This window comes from Eucyclogobius newberryi, unplaced genomic scaffold (assembly GCF_026437365.1).
Source record: "Eucyclogobius newberryi isolate DKJ021-1_F unplaced genomic scaffold, fEucNew1.0.hap1 SCAF_20, whole genome shotgun sequence".
Classification (NCBI taxonomy): domain Eukaryota; kingdom Metazoa; phylum Chordata; class Actinopteri; order Gobiiformes; family Gobiidae; genus Eucyclogobius; species Eucyclogobius newberryi.
In genome coordinates, this window is record NW_027315835.1 from 25,964,237 (window position 1) to 25,978,568 (window position 14,332).

The window sequence follows — 14,332 nt, forward strand, 5'->3', positions numbered from 1 at the left end:
GGTTGGACCTGGTTTAGTCCTGGTTTAGACCTGGTTTAGACCTAGTTTAGTCCTGGTTTAGTCCTGGTTTAGACCTGGTTTAGTCCTGGTTTAGAGTTCCTTCTGAACATCACTCACATGGAAGTACAAGGCCTGTGATGTGGCTCTCTGTGTCATTTGGGACAGAAACTGTTTTGAGAAGTTGCACAAATAGAAAAACGCCTGTGGATTTACCTACTTTTTATTGTAAATAGTTGTTTATTGCTTGTATATATCACAAGAATACTTTTATATGTTCATATTTGCACCTTGTGGTTCAGTTTGAACCTTTTTAAATGCTTGGTTGAGCATGTTTGAGGGTTTTACAATGAAAAAAACATAATTTTTCTAGACGGACTTTGTGTTTTCTGTGTGTGTTTAGGTCCAATATGTTGAAATAGTATGTCAAAGTGAAAAACTAACTAACTGATCATATAGGTGAGGTTGTGCTGAAAAAAAAGATACCCAACATTGTTCTGGAAAACATTTCTTAATGTAGTATATCAGGGCAAAATTGAAGGTACCCAAAAATGGCCAAAAAAGCTCCGGACCCCCGAACTTTTTTTTTTTTCGGTAACCGTTGTTAGCGCTAAAACTACACGTCCCACAATGCCGCTGGTGGCCGCCCCTCCCCTGCCCTGTGTGTACTGCGGAGGGAGAAGTGCTGAGAGAAGTAAGATAGGCGTTTGCGCACTTTACAGCACTTACACACCTCAGAGCAGAGGTCTGAGCGAGGACAGAGGTGTGTGGCTTTAGGAAACCCGTGGAAGAAAGAAGACTGTTTTGTGGATGTTAGAGTTGTGCTAAAAGTGGAGCTAACAACAAGAAAACTAACTTCTGTGATGATGAGAAAAACATCCTCTACAAACCTGGACAGATCAGGAGCCACAGGTAAAAACACAGGTCAGAGTGTGATAAAGTCTGAACATGACTGTGTCCACACTAATGTGACTGTGACACAAACACAATGACCTCATTTGAGTCACTACATGAATCATTTGTCACTAAGATCAACTTAAACTATGAAAATAGTGAGCTTGTATTGAGTTTGAGCAGAAACATGTCTGTGATATGAACATTTCACATCATAAATGAGCAGTCTTTCACCTGCTGCACATTTGCGCAACAGTCTCCACAACTATTACTAGGCTGTAAGAAAGCTATTTATTTCTTATATTTTTTATTGTTTTATTTTGTACATAATATTTGGCCCACAATTTGAGAAAAGAGTTTGGTTTGATGGAACACTGTGGCTCATAACTTAACCTCCTTAAACGCTCCATGTGTGTTTGGTGAGTCAGTTCAGGTGTAAAGAGAACTACAGAGAACTACAGAGAACTACACAGACGTGGAAATGTTAGTTAGTACATTTAAAAGGTTTTTTTTAAATCTTGAGAAGTTTATTTTGTTATAGTCAAATACAATGTTTTTCAGTTCCAAATACCTATTTAACAGTATTTAACAATAGACTAAATGTTTATCTCTGTAGATCAACCCTGAAGTTGTGATGACATAAACTGAAGCACAATATTGGTGAATTTACACTTGTTTTTCTTAATACATTTCAGTTTATGAGAACATTTCTTTTAATTGATCCAGTAATTGCTTCAAAAACAGCGTAGGCTATATAAAGCTATTTATTTCAAATTTTTTGTATTGTTTTGTGTTTTGCGTTATGTTCGGCCCGTGACCCAGCCTGAGCGTCGAAATTCGGCCCGCGGCCCAAAATTAGTTTGACACCCCTGTTCTACAGTGTGTCAAATGCTTGCGCTTCCTGCTAGAGTGCCCCCTGGTGGCCGGTAAAAATCTATAAATTAACTGCACAATTTTTTGGGCCGCAGGGTTCAGAGCGTGGGAAATAAGAAGTGGCATAAAGTAAAAAAAGTACGGTCTTTTAATTGACTTGGCAAGGCTGTAGCATTGTTAGTTTGAATCCGGCACTGAAAATTTTCTGCATATCCTTTCCCAGTCTCATCCCTGTTTCATGGTATGCTGTCCTGTCCAATAAAGCCCACGGGAGAAAAGATCAAGGACTCTATTTTTCATGCTGTTTGAATGTGGCACCATCATATACATAACAGTGGAGTCTAGAGCATTGCTGTTGTGTTGGAAACAGGTCATGCAGATCACTGATTCATCAAAGTGTTTTCACGAGCATAAAAAAGCTAAGTTAACCTCTGGGAGCATCACATTGTTTCACCGCGCTTTAACACCCATGCCACATCATTCTTTGATTAATTGAAATATAGGGTTTGAAGTCAGCCTTGGATTGGCCTACTTCCAAAGCAAAGACAATTTTGGATTATTTTTTTTTTTTTGCAAATGTTTCATAGGCTACCCGTTTGATCTTGGCGAGTCTCCATGGTATACTATGTTAAAGTATGGGGGGGAACATGTCAGATTTATGCAGCGCAAATGCCTAAAATCCCTATCAGAGATGGAATGGCGGACTAAACCCACACTCGCAGATCAAAGAGTAGCCGCGGGGCAAGATTGCGGCTGTGAAATACTCTACTGCATGCATTTCTATTTTTCATTTGTGTTGATTTGTTTGTTGGATCTGTACAGTGAACGCACTTCATTTTTGCTGCTTTAACCGCTAGATCAGGCAATAATACAGGGAAAATTCAAACAGAACAATTTGTGACCGCTCAGAGAAGACAATTAATGTGTAATGTGTGAATGAAGCAAAGTATAACTCCAGGTATGTTTTGATGAGGACACAACGTTGAATCCATCCCTAAATCCCTAAAATATCATGTCATCATACATTTCAAAATTCCATAGTCAATTTTATTTATATAGCACCTTTCACAGACAGAAGTCACAAAGTGCTTCACAAAACACAGAACAAAACAATAAAAACACAAAAAACTTACAGTGAACAATACATATACAACTATATACAGTAAAATCAGTCCGTAAAACAAGTGCATTTAAAAGGCTTGACTAAATAAAAAGGTTTTAAGCTGACCCTTAAAAGCAGTAACTGAGTCCAGTGACCGTAGGGAGAACGGAAGATCGTTCCAGAGTTTGGGGGCCACAGCCTGGAAGGATCTGTCTCCTCTGGTCCGAAAACGGGTGCGAGGAACCAACAACAGTTTCTGGTCCAAGGACCTTAGTGAACGAGAGGGAGCGTACGGTTTAATCAGATCGCTGATGTACGATGGGACCTGACCATTTAAAGCTCTAAAAGTTAAAACAAGAATTTTAAACTGTATCCGGTAGGAGACCGGCTCCAGTGAAGGGCTCTGAGGGTGAAATGTGGGCCCTTCTATTTGTGCGGGTTAAGATCCTCACTGCAGAGTTCTGGACCAGCTGCAGACGAGAGTTCCTTCTTGTTAAGACAGGAAAACAAACTATTACAATAGTCTAAACGTGAAGACACAAAAGCATGAATTATAACTTCCAGGTCATTTTGAGACACCATTTTCCTGAGCTTAGAGATTTTCCTCAACTGAAAGAAACAGTTCCTCGTCAACAGCTTGGAGTGGTGCTCTAAAGACATGTCTTTGTCAAAGACAACACCCAAGTTTCTAAGACTTGGTTTAGCAGTCTGGCCTAAAACACCCAAGTACTGGTTTATCCCTGGAATGGCATCATCAGGGGCAATAATCAGAGTTTCTGTTTTGTCAGCATTTAGCTGCAAGGAGTTTTTACTCAGCCATTGTTTTATTTGCACTAAACAACTGACCAAGGAATTCAGCTTCTGGATCTCAGAAGGTTTAAAAGAGCAATATAGCTGAATATCGTCAGCGAACAGGTGATCGGACACATCACTAAACTCTTTAATGATCATTCCCAGGGGAATTATATAAAGCAGAAATAGGACGGGACCCAAAACGGAGCCCTGAGGAACTCCACACAACAGATCAGCTGAGTCGGACATTATTTGGTTTGCAGCAACACTAAAGCTCCGACCGGATAAATATGAGGAAAACCGATCAAGAACTGACCTTGACAGTCCAATCAGGTCCCTCAGTCTGTTCAACAGGATATGATGGTCGACAGTGTCAAAGGTCAACCGTGCAGACAGATCCAACAGAACTAAAACCGTGCATTTCCCAGAATCAGCAGACATCATAATGTCACTGGACACTTTTAGCAATGCGGTTTCCGTAGAATGATGTTTGCGGAAACCAGATTGAAAAGAGTCGTGAATGTTAGACTGATCAAGGAAATCTGACAATTGTTCAGAGACCACCTTCTCTAGGATCTTGGACATGAACGGGAGCTTTGAAATAGGTCTGAAACTTTTTGGGTCTGTCGGGTCCAAGTTAGTTTTTTTCAGTAAAGGCTCAACTATGGCAGGTTTAAATGGACCAGGAAACACACCGGTAGAAAGAGAGAGATTTACCATTTTGGTAACCCAGGGGCCAATAACATCAAACACTTTGAGGAAGAGCCTGCAGGGAAGGGCATCTGATGTACAAGAGGAGGGTTTCATCTTGGTCACCAGAGCTGAGATGTCTTCTAGAGTGACAGGCTTAAAAGAAGACCAGTTTTGGGAAACAGGCTCCACAGAAACAGGTTTATCAGACAATGGGAGTGGGATTTGGTCTTTGATCATCTTGATCTTATCGATAAAGAACCTGAGGAATTCATTGCTGTCAGCTTTGCAGGAAACAGGAGTCACTGCAGCTGAAGGACAAACAATAGAATTTATAGTGTCAAACAACACTTTGGGGTTTTTCTTGTTGGATGTTATTAGCTGACGGAAGTAATCAGATCTGGAACTTTCCATCATTTCATTGTAAGATGACACAAGATCTCTGAGGTGTGACCTATGGACCTCAAGACTAGAGGTTTTCCACAGACGCTCAGTTTTCCGACATAGTCTCTTTAGGTTTAGGATATCTTCATTTATCCAAGGACAAGCTTTTTTCTGTGATGACACAGTGGATTTTACAGGTGCCACCTGATCTAAAATGGATAAACAGTGGCTGTTAAAGGAATTAATTAAACTGTCCACATCAAGACAATTCATAAACAAATGAGGATCAAATACAGCAGAAAATTGGACGGCTGTATTTGCAGTGATAATGCGCCTCTGAGACCTGATGTTTGAGGGCACAGGCTCAGGAGAAAAGTTCAATTCAAATAAAACACAGCTATGATCACTCATATGGACATCCTCCACACAGAGGTTAGCAACACTCAGACCAAGTGAAAACACCAGGTCTAAAGTGTGTCCCTTTTGGTGAGTGGGACCTGAAACATGCTGCTCAAAGTTAAATGTTTCGGTCAAGGTTAAAAGATCCTTTGCAGGGCATGATGAGCCATCGACCCAAATGTTAAAATCCCCAAGAATTAAAACATTTTCCAGCTTTATAATAGAAGATAAATAGTCACTAAAGTCCTTTAAAAACAGCAGCAGGACCAGGGGGCCGGTAGACTAGAACACAGTAAAAAGGACTTGAAGAACCAACCTTAATCATCTGTGATTCAAAGGAAGTGAAAGTGTGTGAGTCGATGACTTTACACATGTGACGGTCCTGGGACACAACTGCCAGACCTCCTCCACGTCGACCAGGGCGAGGCATCGCAGAAACGGAGCAGCCAGGTGGGCAGAGTTCATTTAGATGAATAAACTCACCCTCTCTCTGCCATGTCTCCGTAAGACACATGAAATCAAGGTTTTGTCTTGTAAAAAGTTCATTCAAGGAAAACGCTTTGTTGGCAATTGAACGGGCATTCAACAAGCCGAGCCGGACCGTGGATGACGTCACGTCCATCGGTTCAGCTGAGCGCAGCGGGACCTGTCGAAGGCACGCGTTACGGTCACGTGATTCCCATCTGTTTCGCCGGTAAGCCGACGAAAACAAGGAAGCGGACGGTGGACCCCAGCGCTCATAATTCCAGCAGCGCGCGGGCTCCAGGAAAACAGCCGCCACATCCCGCGCAGGCTCCAGGACCGGTGCAGCCGCGACGACACGGCCAGGCTCCAGGACTGGTGCGGCCCGATGGCCCGTGCAGGCAACGGGAAAACAGCTGCGATGACACAGAGGCTCCGGGAAAACAGCCGCAATGACCCGTGCAGGCTCCGGGAAAACAGCCACACTGACCCGGGCAGGCGGCGAAGACAGCGACGGCGAACAGCCGCAAACATCGAGGAGCGGGACCAGGCGCAAGCACCGAGCACGTCTCCCAAAGTCCAGGCTCGTGTGCTCCGAACACAAGGCTCGTCTGCACTTGACCTGCACACCAGACCTTGTGCCTCGTCTCCTCTACTTCCTCCTCTTCCCCGGGCCTCGGGACAGCAGCAAAACGTCAGGTGAGTTGGGCGGACAAACAAGGGGTGGCGGAAAGGCTTGTTTGTACCTGTCCCATGTGTGGAAAAGCGACTCCATCGTCGCTTTGATGCGGAAAAGTGCGCCACGGTCATAAACCCGCACAGCAGACACACAACAGACTAATGTCTGGGCTGATAAAATTGCATACGATGTAACGATCGTCACAAATAAGCGGCATAACAGGAGTCGAGCAGTGGCGTGGCCGAACACAGGCGCCATCTTGGATCATTCTTCCATAGGGGAGGCAAAATGAAGTAGACCAGGATTGATTTTATTTTATTTCATTAGACAGGACAGTCCAACACAAAATGGCGATAAGACTGGGGAAGGATATGCAGCAAATTATCGTAGCCAGATTCAAACTCACAACGCTCCGGCCTGCCAAGGTGTCCACTCCATCAACGAGCGGCACCCGTAACACATTTTTCAATGATCGAAATCCTAAAGGGTTTTAAGTATTACAAAAAAATAAGCAACTATTTTAAACTAGTTTCCAGCGTCTACCTGAATGTGCTTTATGTCTTGTCTCAATCCTGAGCTTCACAAAAACAATGTAATAAATCAATGGATAATATTAAGTAAAACGTAATAAATCGACAATTTGTCTTCATCAAAAATGCACATTGTGTGTAATACGCTACTATTAAATACACAAAAATGGTTGAATACGTTTGTTAATGCTTTCTAATCTGGATCTGACATCGCTCATGTTTCTGTATGGTTTTACTTTGGTTTCATCATTTGTGATATTCTGAGGTTAATCCCACTTTCTCTGTTCCAGACTTTAGAATATAAAGGGTTTATATAAAAGCTCAAAAAGTACAATTTGAATAATGTGTCAATTAAGAAAATATAGCCACATTTCAACACCCTAGATGCAGAATAGAAACTGATCTTGACTAGGTGGTCTTAAGAAGGAGCTTGATTGAAAATGTGGAGAGCGATCCCCAGGGAATTTCTCAGTGGTGATCTCGCGCTCTGCCTGAGGGTGCCCCAGCTCAGAGGACACACTTCACTATAAGAATAGCCACATATACATATCTAGTTTTCTTTTCTAATGAGACACTTATTGACAGTATTTAGGCAGGCATAAACAGATTCAGCAATGCAAGAAAACATAACAGCCTAGTAATGAACTGACCTTTATGCATTTACATTTGCAAGAGGAAAAAGACATCACTACAAGCTTAAAAATGTGCACTTCTCACCAGCTTGTCTCCACGGAAAGGCCATTCCTTGGGCTTACACATAGCTACTTCAACGAAGATACAGTGAGGAAAAGTATAATGCCATACTGTGAAAAATTCAAGGCAACATTGTCCTTGTACATAGTTAATTGGACAGAATGTATTTATTTTGGTTGCCAAAGATCGAACGGTGGGCTACTTTTGCTTTGGATAAACTAAGTGATTCTGTTGCAGTTTGTTTTGCAAATGTGTATTTTTGACCTTAAAAATTGTATTCGCTGTAAGGCGCAATGCATTATTTTGAAATATATTGTCCTATCGATTTATGCATTATTATTTGGCCATTATTCTCTATCATAGCAATAGCTTGAGCCAGGCTTCTCTTAAGTCTTGAATAAGTATGTTGCTTCTCCAAATTACTGTACAAACACCATACTATCAATATTTCAAACCTGAATATCAGATAATGACAAAACACCATTATCACTTGACTTTATTCTTCTGCATTTGCACCATTGATGATTGCAAATTGTGCTGTGTTGCATCTGGAGTGCAAATCATTACATCCTGAGGGATGATTTATACACTTGTTGTAGATGACACTTTATGGTCAGAGGAGGCATATCATTCAAAAGCAAGGAGGAAAACAACATCACGTGTCGCTCTTCTGTCTGTGGCCTGCACGTTTCTCACCAATAAAAAAACGTTTCCAATAAGCTCTTGTGCGTGGAGTTACGGGCAGGCAGCAATAACATATGGGCCTCTGGAACCGGCTCCCAGCCATGTGCCGAGCTGCAGTGTCTTTAAGATTGCATTTGAAATTAAACATGCATTTATTCATGACTGTATGCTACATCGTTGTACTATCTTAGAGGCAGCTTTATTTACTGTGATATCAAAAGCATGGACACTAAATTCAACATGGTTTTTAACCCGTTTAAATCTGCATGTTGGGTTCTTAAGTGCATTTATTCAATTCATGTATTTATGTCCTCATTTTGGGGCAAATAAATGTTAGTAACACTTCTTAAACACCTGTCACTTAAACTAATTTAAGCGATCACTCAGTGCATTGTTCACTTTCTGTATATTCAACTGTACATTTTGTGTACATAATAAGCCTATTTTTATTTTTATCCTATAGTAGATTTAAATAGTTTTTCTTTAGAATTTGATATAGGTGGTTTTATCATTGTTCATTGTTTTATGTTGCACCATATCACCAAAGTTCCTGTTTGTGAATTTTATTCATTAGCAATGGTTATAAACCTTTTTAGTTTAGTTTCTGCTTTTTTTTTTTTTTTTTAATTTACAGATAAAAAACAGTAACAACATTTGGGCAACAAGAACAAAACAAAAAAGCAAAAGACAGACAACACAGACATTAGACAAATAGAGGGACAACGGTCTAGAAACTTCAGGTGTGTGTGTGTGTGTGTGTGTGTGCGTACGCATGTGTACGCATGTGTGTGTGCGCGTGCGTGCGTACACGTGCGCGTGCGTGTGTGTACGTGTGTGTGTGTGTGCATGTGTGTGTGTGTGTGTGTGCATGCGTGTGTGTGTGTGCATGCGTGTGTGTGTGTGTGTATGTGTGTGTGTGCGTGTGTGTGTTTGGGTGTATGTGTAGATGTACGAGTGTATTTAAAATCAAAGACATGACAGAAATCACAAAACAGTTTTAAGACACAAAAGTGAAGAGTGAAAAGAAAATAATTTCAGTCATATGCACAGCTAAACAAAACTTCTGTACCCAGGAGGTCTTCAGGAGTGGCCCTATCACTCCGAAGGACCTAAGTCTCCTTAGGAGGTAGAGCCGACTCTGGCTTTTCCTGTACAGTGCGTCTGTGTTATGAGTCCAGTCCAGTTTGTGGTTCAAATGAACAGCAAGGAACTTGAGTCCACTCTCTCAATGTCCCGTCCCTGTATATTGGTGAGAGGGCAGCAGAGTGGCGTCTGACCGAAGTCCACCACCATCTCCTTCCCTACATTGATGAGGAGGTGGTTCCGCTGACACCAGTCCACAAAGTCCTGCTCCAGTCTTCTGTACTCCGCATCATCATCGTCCGTGATGAGTCCGATGATGGCAGAGTCGTCAGAGAACTTCTGCAGGACACAGCTGTCCGTGTCGTGTCTGAAGTCTGCAGTGTAAAGGGTGAAGAGAAAGGGCGCGAGGACGGTGCCCTGGGGCGCCCCCACACTGCAGGTCCGAGTGTCAGACAGGATCCACTCTGCAGGTCATAGTCCACACCAGCCGTCTCCAGCTTGTCCCTCAGGAGCAGCGGCTGATGGTGTTGAAGGCGCTGGAGAGATCAAAGAACAGGATCCTCACAGAGCTGCCAGGCTTCTCCAGGTGAGAGAGAGAGCAGTGCAGCAGAGAGATGACGGCAAAAAAATCTCATAATTACAAAAATTGTATAGTTATCTTGTTATCACGAGATCTTTTTTTTTTTTTAATGAATACAATGAGCTACTCATTTATATATTCTAAATACTATTTTTTTTTAACAGATTTTACTCACTAACGGTTACTATATACATCGGCATCGAACAAATTCTTGTGGCGATGGCATCCAAACATATCCAAAGCCACGGCAAGACACAGGTATTTGAAAATTGAAGACGCGTCACAGAACAGTTACACATGTGAGGTCATTTTATGGCACTTAATTCCATTTAGATGACAAAATACGGTTTGGCCACAACAACGATACCTGAACAGGTATCGTTGTTGTGGCAAGTCTTTCCGGTGAGATGGAAACGATCAACATAAAACGAGACGGTCAACAAAAGGTCTTCTTCCCAGTGCTCACCCCGCCGCCATTAGCCAAGCCACACACATATGCTTCTGTATTTATAACACTTGTAGCATATCATATTTTACTCACCCACCACCTTTGCAGTAACTAACAGTGCACTGCGTGATCACATGAGTGCTCAAAAACCTCAACAGAAACACAGTGAAGGGAAACCAGGAGGGACGTTATTGTCGTTGCTAATGACAGGCCATTAAGCTAAATGAAAGCTGATGTGAAATTGATGAGTTTGTTTAGCGCCTGCTTTGCATAAGGAAAGTAAATGCACCAAAATCAAGAGTCGGCGCGCAATTTCTGAGACGCTTAATCATCCGAGAGGAAACCTTTCAGCCCACATTTATTTCTGTCACTTTTTATCACATGAGATGGGAGTGGATTTGGCTCACGTTCCGAAAACCCGGCCCGGTTGTTGTTTACCGAGCAAGACGAGTAAATGAGAACAGGTGAGAGGCGCGGGAATTAGGCTACTGCCATCTGCGTCCCCTCAGGTCTAAAGTTCCTGACAGAATCTGATCCTCTGGACTGACAGCTGACAGGAGCGGCTCTTCCCCACACTGCCTCTGCACTGGTTTATTTATGAGCTATTGGCCTCATTACAGAGCTGCCTTGACACGCTCGATAAACACATTTCAGTTTCCGTTGGTTCCATATGGTTCAGGTCAGGGACAGACATAAGAGATATTTGTGTGCCTCTGCTATTTAAAGAGGTTCATGACAGGAATTAACAACATTCAAAAATACACTTGCTTGATTTGATATATTTGTGTCGGTATTTTCAGTTTGAAAGTCTTGGTTTTGTGTCTGCAATCAGATAATGCTCTTGTGAGTCCAAACACCTTCGTATTATGCTAAATTTTGTTGAGCTTTTAACCATGTTCTACCATTGTTCCCTCATCAAAAATACACCCTGAGTAGCATTTAGCTTCATTCACACTAGTTTGATGAATTCTGGTTAGAAAAGCCTCTCCCCTCCGAGCATTAAAATTACTCCATTCTGAATCTCCTCATTAATTGATGTCTTCTAGATCTGTGGCGTGGCTCTGACAATGTTCTCTGCTGTTTTTGAAGTCCATAAATCATTGCCAGACTTGTACTGTCAAAGTGCATGCTGAGAACTGGAAGTGAGAGGTCACCTTGAAATGCAATGAAAATGTTGTATCATAAACTAACTCCTTCTGCAACCAGTAGAAGGCGCCAAAACACAGGTAGTTCCGGGGAAACAAGTGAGATCCAAAGGTAAGTTTTTTTAATTCAAAAAATAATAATGTGTTCAAAGTAAAGGTATTCAATAGGATGTTTAAACGCTAATAACAAGTAATGAATCATATGTGTCCAGAATGTAGGCAACAGGAGGCTAGAAGATAATGTGATTTCAATGGAAAAACTAGGATTAGTGCTGCCCGGTGGTTGAGTGGTTATTGCACAGCACATGTTTGCCAGGCTCCAAGTGCAGCCGGTGGTTATGAGTTTGAATCCCGACTCCAGCCTTTACTGTATGTCCTCCCTTCTCTCTCATCCCCCATTTCACACTTTCCTCTCCTGTCTATAAAGAAATAAAACATATTTAAGGAAAAACTGGGATTAATATCACCAAATATGAAAATCCAGGTGGTTTTTGTGGAAGTGCAACCGTCTCAGAGCCTGGTTTAAACACATTTACTATTGGATTAAACAGCATTTGCTTATTTGACAGGAGATTATGAAATACAAGGGAAACACATTTTTTATAGTGATAAAAGAAAAAATACAGATTTTTAGGTTTTACTGAACAAGGACACTTTGACCCCACAATAAGAACTTTATATACTTTAAAGTGAGGAAGGCAGCAGGACCTGATGGCATCAGCCCCAGGCTCCTTAAGTCCTGCGCAGATGAACTGTGTGGAGTTATGGAGCATGTCTTCAACATGAGCCTGAAGCTGAGGGTGGTACCACAGGTCTGGAAGACCTCCTGTCTGGTACCTGTGCCTAAGACACCGCGCCCCAAAGACCTCAACAGCTTCAGGCCAGTGGCTCTCACGTCCCACCTGATGAAGACACTGGAGCGGCTGGTCCTGGACCACCTCCGCTCCACCGTGAGCTCAGCCATGGACCCGCTGCAGTTTGCATATCGGTCTGGCATCGGAGTGGAGGACGCCGTCATCTCCCTGCTGCACCGCTCTCTCTCTCACCTGGAAAAGCCTGGCAGCTCTGTGAGGATTCTGTTCTTCGATCTTTCCAGCGCCTTCAACACCATCCAGCCGCTGCTCCTGAGGGACAAGCTGGAGACGGCTGGTGTGGAGTATGACCTGGCAGAGTGGATCCTGGACTATCTCACAGACCGACCCCAGTTTGTGAGAGCCCGGAACTGTGTGTCTGACACTCGGACCTGCAGTGTGGGGGCGCCCCAGGGCACTGTCCTCGCGCCCTTTCTCTTCACCCTTTACACTGCAGACTTCAGACATGACACGGACAGCTGTGTCCTGCAGAAGTTCTCTGACGACTCTGCCATCATCGGACTCATCACGGACGACGATGACGCGGAGTACAGAGGACTGGAGCAGGACTTTGTGGACTGGTGTCAGCGGAACCACCTCCTCATCAACGTGGGGAAGACCAAGGAGATGGTGGTGGATTTCCGCAGACGCCACCCCACTGCCCCCTCACCAGTGAACATCCAGGGACGGGACATTGAGAGAGTGACTCATACAAGTACCTGGGTGTTCATTTGAACCACAAACTGGACTGGACTCATAACACAGACACACTGTACAGGAAGAGCCAGAGTCGGCTCTACCTCCTGAGGAGACTCAGGTCTTTTGGAGTGACAGGGCCACTCCTGAAGACCTTCTACGACTCTGGTGGCATCGGCCCTCCTGTATGGTGTGGCCTGCTGGAGCAGCAGCATCACAGAGAGGGAGAGGAAGAGGCTGGACAGAGTCATCAAGAAGTCCAGCTCCGTCCTGGGCTGTGCTCTGGACTCGGTGCAGGAGGTGGGGGACAGGAGGGTCCTGGCTAGATTCACATCTATGCTGGACCATGAGTGTCGCCCCCTGCAGGACACTCTGTCCGACTGATCCACCCTCGATGTGTGAAGGAAAGGTTCCGTAGGTCTTTCCTTCCTGCTGCTGTCAGACTTTATAACAAAAACTGTTAGTACTGAACACTCGCAATACTGACCTAACCTAATACTGATGTGCAATTCTGTCATATGTGCAATTGCTGTTGGAATTCATGTGCAATTACTGTGAAATTCATGTGCAATCTATGTGCTGTCGTGACACATATTCATGTGCAATTACTGTCGCAATGGTATTTACTGTGCAATGGTATTTATTTATTTATTTATTTATTTGTCTATGGGAGTTTTTATTTATTTATAGGAGATCTTCTACTGAAAGTGTTTTTCATACTTCCTATAAGTGATCTGTTCTTCTGTATCTACCTTTGTATCTACCTGCGTTGCACCAATGAAATTTCCCCATGTGGGACAATAAAGGAATATCTTATATACAGATAGATTACAGTCTTCACCACAAATTATACTTCTTGTTAAGATCAAATACAAATTTGAAGCGTGAAAATCTTTTTTTTAATGGAAAGCAAACAAATATACATTTACATTTCTACCCTGGGAATTTAAATGGTTTATTCTCTGTTAACCATTAGCATTTAGATCTAAGTTAGTCATTAAAATGCTATGGTTAGGTCAACCAGAACACATTTTCAAAGGGGGTCTTAAAGCCTCAAGCAAACAATGATCAGACTGCTTTTTTATTTGTTTCAAAATGCTTTACTTCCAGTTTCCGCCTGGAAGGGCATAATTGTTAACTTTTGCAAAACTTAGAGATAGATTGGACTTTCCCATTGTGCAATAAGTATTTCATCATCAATATAATCCCTGCCGCTCAGGAGTCAGGAATGGAATAAATGTTGTGAAATTGCGGTCTGAAGATTATTAACAGAAACACAAAGGGTTTTTTGACCTTGATCGATTCATGCACGGAATCTTATATTGTCTGGCATTCAATTCTTAAGTGCTC

The 14,332-nt window shown here is 42.7% G+C and overlaps 1 long non-coding RNA gene across 1 annotated transcript in view; it reads right to left on the bottom strand.

Moving 5' to 3' along the window:
• Nucleotides 1–14,332, bottom strand: part of LOC140369541 (uncharacterized) — a 185,802-nt gene that overhangs the window by 68,084 nt on the left and 103,386 nt on the right. The gene's annotated exons all lie outside the window — the stretch shown is intronic.